Here is a 12305-nt window from a genome sequence, read left to right on the forward strand (position 1 = left end):
CTTTACCCTTATTTTAGAGGTGGGTCTTGCTATGTTGCCCAGACTGGACTCAGGCTCTTGGGCTCAAGCGAACCTCCTCCTCAGCCTCCCGAGTAGCTGGGACTACAGGGAGGACTATGGGTATGAGCCAGGACTATGCCCAGCTTCCCTAGCCTTTCATTCTAAGCTAACTTATGCCACATCCAAAGCCACAGGTACAAATTCAGGCACACATTTAGTAAGTTGCCTGGCTTTAGGCTGGACTTTGGAAGGAAGGAGCTTGTGGGGATCCTTGCCCTTAGGTGGCCCAAAGTGTTGGATCTATAGCAGGGGAGGAGGCCCCCAACACAGTCCTCCATTTGGATGCCTCATGGTCCTTAGGGCTCCTGACACCATACCTCAGGGGGAGAGGATGGGGCCAGGGGCCAGAGAGGTGGAGGAGCAAAGGATACTGGGCTAGAGCCCTGTCTCTGCTGCCTGCTGCCACCTAACCTTGCGCAGGTCATTTTTCTCTCTGGGCACTTCCAGCTTTCTTCTGCCAAAGATTGTGACCTGGGGTTGTTGGTTCAGGGAGGGACCCCTTACCTGGCTGAGCAATCCCAACAGTAGCCACCAAGAGGTACATAAGTCCACAGAAGGGACAGCTGATTTACTCCTGTCATTGCCAGGACAGAGTTTCAGCAAGACTGCTGAGTCCCAGGACCTTTGTATGCTGTGGCTCAATCATTTAGCTCTCTCTCCTCAAGTGGGTTCGTCTAGAGGTGGAGACTTAGGGACAGGGACCAGGGTGCTCAGTGCTCACTGTGTTCCAGGCACCTGGATCATTTTGTTCCAGGTGTGTTATGCCTGTCCCCCTGCCCCAGGGCCTTTGCACTAGCTGTCCTTTCTGCCTGACAGGTAGTTCTAGATGTTTGCAGGGTTGCTATTTTTTATCCAGGATTCAGCTTAAATGTCTGCTCAGAGAGGCCTTCCCTGACTACCCCACATAACCAGTCCCTCTACCACCTCAGTTTCTCTACCTTGTTTCCTCACTTTACTGATGCCTTAGCACTATGAAATGACCCACTTACGACTTCCCTGCCTGCCTCCCCTCCTGGAATGGAAGCTCCATGAAGATAGGGTCTGTGGCTGTCTATCGCTATAAGTCCTGCACCTAGATTTAGCGTCATGCATATACAAGGCATTACAACATTTGCTGAGTGAAAGGGCTGTTCTAGAAGGGCCTTTTCCGGGGCTTTGGGAGTCCAGAGGAGGAAGCCATGACTGCCTAGGCAGGCGAAGAAAGGTTCCCAGGAGGAGGTGGCATGTGGGCTGCCTTAAAGGGGAAGTAGGCATTTCTGGATCAGAATGATGCTTTTAGTGAAACCAGCTGGTACTCCTTTGTGTTTTGCTCCTCCTGTGTTACAAGTACTTGATATGTACAATTTTATCCAAGCTTCCTCACAGCTTGGCTAGGTAGGGATTATCCCATTTTACAGGTGAGATAACAGGCTGAGAGGTTAAGTGAGCTGCCTGAGGCCCCACAGTCAGTGCGGGCAGAGCTGGGACTTGATCCTAATCGGTTGGGTAGTTGCTTCACTGCAGAGGAAGGGCAGGAGAGGCCTCCTGGAACCCAGGCCACCTGGCCCTGAAGTTCAGCCTGTGACAGCTCCCACACCAAGTGGGAATGGGCAGTGATAGGCCAGGCTTGGGTGTGGGGGCCACCAAGGGAACTGCCCAAAGGGGACCTTGAGGCCACACTCCTCCCTCCCGACTCAGGTGAGGCGGGGGATAAGAGGTCTGTGCTGTTGCATCTCAAACACCCCCGTCAGTGAGGACTGGGGTTGCTGGTGTGGGAGCAGCAGTGCAGGTGGCAGAGGTGGGTGACTTAGGGGTGGGGTGGGGGCTAGAGGTTGGGCAAGCCAGTGATGCTGCCCTGTGGCCCATCACAGCCCTGTGTAGAGCTTTCCTGCCACCTGGAGGCCATTGGAGGGATCACCCTGTCAGTCTCACCTTGGTGCTTCTTAAAGACTTGAGAAATAACAAGCCTGTTGGATTGTGTGGGTCCCAGATGTGGATGCAAGTGGGGAGATGCGGATTTGCCTTCTCCTGAGTGCCTACTGTGTGCCCGGCACTGCCATGTATGATTTCATTTAATTTTCTTTCTTTCTTTCTTTTCTTTTTTTTTTTTTTGATACAGAGTCTCCATCTGTTGCCCAGGCTGGAGTGCGGTGGTATGATCTTAGATCATTGCAACCTCCGCCTCCTGAGTTCAAGCGATTCTCCTGCCTCAGGCTCCTGAGTAGCTGGGATTACAGGTGTGCACCACCATAGCCAGCTAATTTTTGTATTTTTAGTAGAGACGGGGTTTCACCATGTTGGTCAGGCTGGTCTCGAACTCCTGACCTCATGATCCGCCTGCCTTGGCCTCCCAAAATGCTGGGATTATAGGCGTGAGCCACTGCGCCTGGCCAATTCCATTTAATTTTCAGACTTCTGTAGCTATTCCTACCCCATGTTATGGTCAAGAAAACTGGGGCTCAGAGGTAAAGTGGCCAGCTCAAGGCCACTCAGCAGTCCAATAGCAGAGCTTGGCCCACATGGAAACCCAGGTCTCCTGGCTGTGGAGGAAGAAGAAGTTACTGACGTGTGTGAGTTCCATACTTCACAGTTTGCAGGGAGCAGTCACCCATCTTTGCCCCTGCAGTATGGGGCTTGTTGTCCTCCTGACACTCCAGCTGTGGCCTCTGCGAGAGCATGCCTTTGTCTGCCTGTGTCCTGCTGCATCCCCGCACCTAGCACAACGCCCGGCACACAGGAGGTGCCTAATAAATGCTCATTCTAAGGAAGCAGTCCAGAGGGAGCTGTGGTGTTTAGCAGCAGAGGTGTTGGAGCCTGATAGACCTGATGGGTGTCCCAGCTCTGCCACTCCCTAGCTGTGTGACCTTGGGTCAGTTACTTACCTTCTCTGAGCTTCAGTTTCCTCAGTAGTAAGGTGGAAATGATAACAGTACTTACCTCATAAGCTTGTGGTGAAAGTTAAATGAGGTAATCTATGGTACTTGGCAAACACATAACCAATAATTATTATTAATAGTTACTAATAAGAGAAGGTAGTGACTCAAGATCATACAGCAGAGCTGGGATTTGAGCCCACCTCTCTGCAGCTGTGACAAGTCTGATCCTTTCCATGATGCCACAGTGCCTCGGGTGCAGGAGGGGCTGAAGTATCAGGGGAGACTCCTGGAAGAAGGGGCTAGAGCCGGATGGCAAGAGGGAAAGAGGCATTCCAGATGAGAGGAACAGCTGGAATAGAGGTGCAGCAGTTGAGATGGGCAGGGTGACCCTGGAGAACAGGGAAGGGGCCGGTGAGGAGGGTGGAAGTAGGAGGCAGAGGATGGAACTGCTATGTGATAAGGCACACAGCGGGTCAGGGACTGTTCTTAGAGGCAGGGCAGATGGCCCTCACCACTCAACCCCTCCCAGTTTCCCAGTCCTCTGTCCTGCCACTCCCGCTCCCTCTGCAGCCCCTCTCAATTCTCACCATCTCCCTTTCTGTTTGCCCATGCTGTCTCCTCTGCCTGGTCCCAGGCCTCTCCCATCTCTGCCTGTTGAGTCCTCCACATCCTTGAAGACCTATTTCAAAGGGTACCACCACCCCCAGGGAACCTTCCAGGCCCCTAGTCAGAAGTGTGACAGCACACACAGCAGTATCCCTCCAGGTGCCCTGGAGACACACCATCCTTCATGCATTTTGCTACCATCTTTCTTCCGTGTTCTCAATGTGACTTTTCTCAGTCTACTCAGCTCTACCACGTGGTCGTCTCCAGCGTCCCATCCCTCGGGGGCACCCAGTTCACACTGACCCACCTGGCTGCTCCAGCAAGAATAATGAAGTGACTTTGTATTTAAAAGACGCACACTGAGAAGTGGACAGCTCTTTTCCTTTCTTTTTTTCCATGTCATTTCTCCATTTACCCACTCTTGGTATAAGCAGAGGTCAAAAGCTCAGCAGGGAGACTCAGGAGAGGAGGGTGCGCTGAGCCACATTTTCTGACTTTTTTTTTTTTTTTTTTGAGACAGAGTTTTGCTCTGTCACCAGGCTGGAGTGCAGTGGCGCAATCTCGGCTTACTTCCAGGTTCAAGCGAGTCTCTTGCCTCAGCCTCCAGAGTAACTGGGACTACAGGCATGCATCACCATGCCCAGCTAATTTTTGTATTTTTAGTAGAGACAGAGTTTCACCACGTTCGCCAGGATGGTCTCCATCTCTTGACCTGGTGATCCGCCCACGTCGGCCTCCCAAAGTGCTGGGATTACAGGGGTGAGCCACCACGCCCAGCCTTCTGACTTCTTAAAACATGAATTTGATGCTGCCGTTGCCAAACTACATTGTCAATTTATCAACTGAATTCACAGTACTGCTTTGTCTCAGGTGAAACTTAGGGCACTGACCTCGATGAGGATGAGACAGTGGTCATATGGAAAGAGTTGGGCAATTTAGAGGCCTCCCCCACCAGCCCCTACTCCACAGCACCTCCTTGTGGCAGAAGCAGTCCCTGCTCCTCCACCTGTGGAGGCTCCTGCCGCCCTGCCTGAAGACCTTGCAACGACCTTGTCTTGGAAGTTACCCTGCAGTGTTTTAGTTATTTATTGCTGAGTAACAGGCGTCCACATGTAGTGACTTAATTGTCTGGGTTTGCTCAGATGACTGCAATCACTGGATGCTGGGCTCAGCTGGGATAGCTGGGTTGGCTGATGCTGAGTCTCTGTCCACAATGTCCTTCTTCCTGGTTTCTTCATGGCGTGGCGGCCTCAGGATTCTGGGAGAATGGAGGCCAGAGCTAACCATCTGAGGCCTGGGCTCTGCAGCCTGCATCATGTCACTTATACATCATCCTGGTTAAAGCTAGTCATGAGGCCAGTCCAGATTCAAGGGGTGAAAACTAGACTCTGCTTCTGGAGCAAAATATGGTGGGCATCTGTCACCTAAGGGGAGGCCAGTTCTCTTCATGTCCGAGTCACATTGTCTCCAGCCCCGTAATGGGTTAGATCCTTGCCTGCCTAATTCCCGAGTCAAGTCTGGGAGGAGGCAGCACACACATCAAAAGAACTGTAAGATTTTGCTAACTTACATCAGCAAAAATCTGGATAATATATGAGAATGTTTTCTATGGGTGCTAGTCTAGGGAGGGAGGAATATGATTTTCACTGGGCTGAACTTATTAATATAGGTACATTTACCTGAGATTCTATATTCAATGTGCTGGTGTGAGCAGCTAGGAGTGGTTTTGTTTGCTTAGTTTGGAGTGGCCTGTGCTAACTGAAATTGAGATGCCAGAAGTTCCTTGTTTAATATAGAAGGTGCAATCCAAAGACTAAGGGAGGTAGGAATGTTGAGGTGACTGTTCCCATGTGACCCATTCACTCTCCTTGGCTAAGCTCCACATGCCTAACTTCCTCTTGTAGAGCCTGGAAGACACTCCCTTCACCAAGGCACCCAGAAACACATGGGTGAGGGGAGCACTTTTGAAGTGTGATGCAGCACTTGTTCTCTGTGGGTGGGGCGTACTGCTGGGAGATGCTATCATAGAAACGGAGGCCATGAATTCAATGGAAATGATGGGACCCCAGGGGAGCAGAGGGCAAGCAGCCCTCGACTGCCTAGGAAATCAGACCTCAGGTGGCAATCAGCATGTTCTGACCACTGATGTCTTCAGCAAAGGCTGATCAATCAAGGGCCAAATTGGACCAAGGAGACCAAACAGATGGGCAGCCTTTAAGGTCCTCCTAATCTCGTTTATTTTTTTGTTTTGTTTTTTTTGAGATGGAGTCTTGCTCTGTCGCCCAGGCTGGAGTGCAATGGCATGATCTTGGCTCACTGCAACCTCCACTTCTGGGGTTCAAGCAATACTCCTGCCTCAGTCTCCCAAGTAGCTGGGATTACAGGCATGTGCTACTATGCCCAGTGAATTTTTGTATTATTAGTAGAGACAGGGTTTCATCATGTTGGCCGGGCTGGTCTTGAACTCCTAATCTCAAGTGATCCACCCACCTCAGCCTCCCAAAGTGCTGAGATTACAGGCATGAGCCACCATGCCCAGCTCCCCTTAATCTCTATAACAGAAACAACAAAACAAAACAACCAACAAACGGACAAACACAAACCCTCCAGAGCTGGCAAGTGGAAGCCTGACTTGAGCCACGAGATCTCAACTTCTCACCCAAAGTCCCTAGAATGAAAGAGAGGCTGGTACCCTTCAGGAAAGCCCCTTCAATAGCACCAGAGATACGTACTGTGAGTCATTCTTTCAGCCTTCTGCAAAAGGTCCTGGGCCATTCACCAGAGAATTGTGCTCTGTGAAAGGAAAATACTCAGATGTTTCAGGGATTAGTGGATGTTAAGTCTATTTAATGTTAAGTCTATTTAATGTTAATTCCTGAAGACACAGAAAGTTGCTATGTAAAGGCTCAGATGGGTCAGGTAATAATTGGAGTTTTGACACAAGTGCAGTGGGACGCTGAACCCATTCTGCAATTATTATTATTATTTTTGACTTGCATGATATATAATTGGAATTACAGGTAGAATTCACATATGAGCCTCCAGACCTGTGGAATAAAGGTCATTATGGCAAAATGATCAAGTGGAAGCCCCTCAAACTCCCCCTTCTTACCAGAATAATACGTCAATAATAAACTCTGGGGAATCACAGGAACTTGTGCCGCCATCAAAGACTTGAAAGATGCAGCGGTGACTTCTGTCACACTTCCTTTAACTCATCTATTTGGTCTGTGCAAAAGGCACGGGTCTTGGAGAATGACAGTGCATTACCATAAGCTTATTCAGGTGGCAAGTTCAGTTGCAGATGCTATTATTTATTCCAGGTGTGGTCTTTTTATGGGAACTATAATTTTTTTTGTCACTTGATGTGAAACTATCTGATAAATTATTTTTCTTGTGCTCTATAGACAGTCCCCTTAGCAGTTTTCTTTCTCTTGGCAGGGCTAGCTGTACACCTTTCTCATCTTGTCCTGAAACTCCTCCAGTCTCTGGTTTTCTGTTGAAGTTTTCAAGTTCTGGTTTTCTGTCTATGTGGATTTTGATCATCCTTCTGAATCATAGGCCATTATATTTGTCCACTATATTGATGATACTATGTTGCTAGGATTGGGAGAGAGAGAAGCAGTGGGTATTCAGATGCATCAGTAAGACACAAGTCTGTCTGAGAATGGAAAGTGAATCCCATGACAACATAGGGGCCTGCCACTCAAGTGAAGTTCCTGCGTGATCAGTGTTCTGGATCATGCAGGGAAAGACGCTGCAAAGTGGAAGATAACTTGCTGGGCTTTCTGTCTCTTGCTGGTAATAAGCACAACGCTTCTTGGGCTTCTATGTATTTTAGAGGCAACATGTATTGGTGTGTTTCTCTGATCCTTATGTTACTGAGTAACCTTTAAGGCTGCCAGGTTGGAGTGGGGCCCAGAGAAAAGGAAGGTTTCCAGGTGGTCCAGGATGAAAGGCAAGCAGTTCTGCCACACAGCCCTGGTAGCCCAGCTGATCCCAAAGTGGTTCAAGCGTCGGCAGCAGATGGAACGGTATTTGAACCCATGGCAAACTCTGATAGGAGAATCACAGTGGAGCATCTATGATTTAGGACTGAAGTCTGGTGCTCCGAGGAAGCAGTTTTCCTCCTTTTGAGGAAGGGCTCTTGGCTCACTGCTAGCTGACAATGGTCCCAGCTGACAGTGGTCCCAGCGTGGGAGGCACCAAGGGATCGTGAAGGTAATTAATGCCTGTACACACAATGTGCTCTTTTCTTAGGGATACTTGGGGTATATGTGCTCAGTGATTGCTAAATGAGATGTTAGTAAATTATGTATCAGGTATGAAAACACACTTGATTTCTCTCCTTTTTTTTATTGCATTTTGAGTTTTGGGGTACATGTGAAGAACACGCAAGATTGTTGCATAGGTACACACATGGCAGCGTGATTTGCTGCCTTCCTCCCCTTCACCTGTATCTGGCATTTCTCCCCATGCTATCTCTCCCTAACTCCCCACCCCCCACTGTCCCTACCCTATTCCCCCCAACAGACCCCAGTGTGTGATGTTCCCCTCCCTGTGTCCATGTGTTCTCACTGTTCAACACCCGCCTATGAGTGGATTTCTCTCCTTTCTTATTCCTTTTCACTGAAATCGGGCTTCTGTTTCTTCCACTCCAGAGAGTCTGCAATTGCAAAGATCAGTGATCTCTTCATTGCTACTTTAAAAAAAATTAATTTCATACCTAGGGAAAAAATTCCAACATACACACAATTATATAATAGTACGCATCACAAAACTTCAATATGCAATGACATTTTCCCCATGTCTTTCAATGGACTCTAAATCCATATTGTAGGGAAGCCATTATGATCTCTAACCTGGCTACTTCATCCTTGACGCCTTCCCAAAGGTGACTTTCCTTTCTAGATTTCCTCTGACTCCTCTGCTGCTTTAGGGGTCAAACCTCCACTTTGGGGTTCCTTCCTCTGCCTGTCCCCTGAATGTGGGTGTTTCCCAGCGCTCTGTCCTGACCCCATCTGTCTCTCACTTTCCACACTCTTGCTGGGTAAACTCGCCCTCTCTCATGGCCTTTTTACCTTCTGTGGGCTGGTGATGCTCAATGAGGTCTCCATCTCCGCCTTCAGCCCAGACCCTTTTCCCAGGCTCAGATCACCATGTCCAGACATCTCCTGGACACCAAAATTGAGTCCATCCTCCTGCCAAACAAGCTGTTTCCTGGATTCCCATTCATCCACACAATAATAAATATCTACTCATATTTATTAGATACCAGTTGGTATGTAAGAAAAAAATGTAAGATTGGGAACAATCCAAATAAATTACTACTACATGAAAAAGACGGGCAATAACAAGTGCTAGTGAGGATGTGGAGAAATCGGAAACCTCTTACACTGCAGGTGGGAATGTAAAATGCTGGTGTCCTGGCCCACCCAGAACCAGAATCCAGCCCATAGAGGATGTTTGTCATTGTCCCCCCACTGCCCCAAGAGGTGGGCTCTTGAGCACAGTGGAATCATCAGAGCTCACTGCAGGTTTAAGCTCCTGGGCTCAAGCCTCAGTCTCCCAAGTAGCTGGAACTACAGGCATGCACCACCACATCCAGCAGAGGATTGAACTGATGGCCCAAGGTGGAGAGAGAATGAAAGTTCAGATGCTCTGATGGATGAGGGGTGGAGTTGCTTGCCTATGGGAATGAAGGTGTGCAGAAAGGGCCAAGTGTCTGCAGGCTGGGTTGCAGGGTCTGTGAGGGATGGGCTCAGATGCTGAGCCTGCAGGAGTGCCTGGGCAAACTGCACAGAAATACCACAACCTGGGCAGTCTTTGGGAGCTCCCCAGCTAAGCCCTAGGGAGAGGGAGAGGGGCTGCCAGCGCCCCCTGGCTTGGGCCTAGGGAGGCCACAGTGATTCTTCTTAGGATGGCTTGAGCCTCCTGGAATTGTGACCAGCCCCAAAGACAGGATGAGGCTCCAGGAAAATGACTAATATCAGATTTCCTGCTAAGCCTGGCAATGAGAGGAGGGGGCTCCCAGTGTATTTAACGAGATTTACCAAAATAAAGACATGGCATTCCTTACACCCGAGTGCCATGTTGTGATGCATAGGCTGAATTACAAATTGCAAGATGTATGAGGTAAGAAGGGGTAACCATATAGACAGAGAAAAGTGGGCATATTTGCTATTTAGCAGGAGGAGCAGACAGGTCTTAGTGAGGGACTGGAAGCGGAGGGTCGAAGATTGGTACTAAAAAAGGATTTCCCGGTTTCTGGCTGAGAACTGGGTCAACCCGAGTGCCTTCCCACCCCTTCCTCTAGACCACCCACCCACCCTGCAGCAGACTCCCGAAAGTGTCGCTCTGGTCCGACGTGGCACTAGTCTCTTGTCCACACAGACCGCCTCCCCTCACCCATTACTCCTATTATGTTAGGAGTAACGTCGCGGCCTTTCCCCAGACCAGCCTCGGGGGCTCCAACGAGACCTCCGCCCAGCTCCCGGAAAGGGTCTTCCAGCCAGGCCTTTCAGCGGCCCCAGGCGGGCAGGCGGAGCCCAGGCTCTGCGCCTCGCAGGTCCCAGGGCCTCTTTCGCCCACCCTCGCCAGGGCACCGTCTTTCCCACCGGCCCGATCCAGCTTCCCGAGGTCCCGCGGGGCCAGGGTGCCCAGGCGGCGGAGCTAGAGCCTGGGGTGGGGCAGTGGTGAGCCTGCGGGCGGGGATTGCGCGCGTGCGCGGGGCCGGGGTGGGGCTGCTGTTGTTGAGCCGAGAACCCGGGTAGCCGGGCTCTGTGGGCGGAGACGCCCTCCCGAGCCTGGGCATCTTCGGGGTGGGGCTCTCGGGTCCGGCCACCGGGTTTCAGGCGTGGGCCGCGCCCCTGGGCCAGACGGGAAGCCTTCCCTTTCCGCGCCGCCTCCGCGCCGTCCTCTCCCCTCCCCGGGCGGCTGCAGCGGGGCGCAGGAGCCTGCGGCCTGCGCTGGTGTTGTGGTCGCCCCTGCTTCGTGAGGCCCCGCAGCGGGGAGGGAGAAAGAGAGGAGGGAGGAGAGGGGTGAGGGGGAGGGGGAGGGGTTCTCAGTTTTTTCTGGGCGATTCTCTTCTGACATCTTAAGTCCCCAACGCTTGGAACTGGGCCCACTTCTCTTTCCATTCTGACACTCTCTGAGGGAGCGCAGCCTGGTATGTGGGTCAGAGGAAGGACTGGGAGGAGGTGGAAGGTGTCCACACGCAATTTTTTTTCTTTTTTTTGAGACTGAGTCTCGCTCTATTGCTGAGGCTGGAGTCCAGTGGCAAGATCTTGGCTCACTGCAATCTCTGCCTCCCAGGTTCAAGCGATTCTCGTGCCTCAGCCTCCCGAGTAGCTGTAATTGCAGGCGCCGGCCACTACGTCCAGCTAATTTTTGAATTTTTAGTAGAGTTGGGGTTTCTTCATGTTGGCCAGGCTGGTCTTGACTTCCTGACCTCAAATAATCCACCCGCCTGGGCTTCCCAAGTAGCTGGGATTATAGGCTCGAGCCAGCCAGCACAGCCTCTGTACCCAATTCTTTGGCTTCAATGTGACCTTGTCTTACCTTCAGGTCCCTGACTATTGGAGCTCACATGGCACAAGCTCTGAGGGCTAGTTTTGTGTTGGGCCAAAAAAGCCAACCTCACTGTGAACAAACCTCTCTCTCTCTCTCTCTCTCTCTCTCTCTGTGTGTGTGTGTGTGTGTGTGTGTGCGTGTGTGTGTGTGTGTGTGTGTGTGTAGGCAGGCTTGGGGCCAGTTGGATGGGGAAGGCTTGCTTAGAAAATTAGACTCTTGAGGGGTCCTCAGTACTGTACTTCCTCTGATGATTTTCCTGTAAGAACTGAGCTGAGCTCCTTTGAAAGGGGTAGCAGTATTCCTTGGGAGCCAGCTTTGGTGGGGGCAATAGGTGGAGCCTAGCTCCTTAGGGCTCTGGGGTTTGAAAGGGAGGCTACCACATGGTCTTGTGGCCCACGCCAGTAGCATCCCGGCAGGACCCATCTCTGACTGAGGCTGAGCCTGGGGCCGCTGGCAGCTCCCAGCTTTCCTCTCCACAGCCTGGGTGTGGCTGTTCCTCAGCCTGTCAGCACCACATTCACAGCCACAGGACTGGCCCCCACTCCCCCTAACATCCTGGAATTCAGAAAATGGATCACCCCTGCCTCATCCCAGTTTTCCACCCCAGAGACCTGCCATACCCTTGGTCAAGTCCTCATGCAAACCAGATTCCTTTCATTCAAGGACTTCCGGAGGGAGGATTACCCAGTCCTCAGCGACACCCGTGCTGCCCTGTCTGGACTGCTTAGACCCCATCAGAACTCCACAGCCGCTTTCTCCGGGAAGTCTTCCTGGCCACCCTCACCAGGTGTTTTCTCCTCATTGTCTTCTCAAAGCCAGGCCTTGACTTGTCCTAGGGCCTCATCCCATACCACATTTTATTGTCATAATATTCTTTCCCATAGTGACTGACCCAGTCCTCAGCACTGAGCCTGGCACAAAGTGCATGCTAAGGACAAGCTTGCTGCACAGATAAGTGAATGGGGACTTCAGATGTGTGTGTGTGTACACATTTTTTTTTTTTTTAAGACCGCTCTTTTGCCCAGGCTGGAGCCAGGCTGGAGTGCAGTGGCCGATCTTGACTCACTGCAACCTCCACCTCCTAGATTCAAGCAATTCTCCATCCTCAGCCTCCTGAGTAGTTGGGATTATAGGTGCCTGCCACCACACCTGGTTAATTTTTTTTATTTTTAGTAGAGACAGGGTTTTACCATGTTGGCCAGACTGGTCTTA

Source organism: Sapajus apella, unplaced genomic scaffold (assembly GCF_009761245.1).
Source record: "Sapajus apella isolate SASKATOON/1434 unplaced genomic scaffold, GSC_monkey_1.0 scaffold106, whole genome shotgun sequence".
NCBI classification, from domain to species: domain Eukaryota; kingdom Metazoa; phylum Chordata; class Mammalia; order Primates; family Cebidae; genus Sapajus; species Sapajus apella.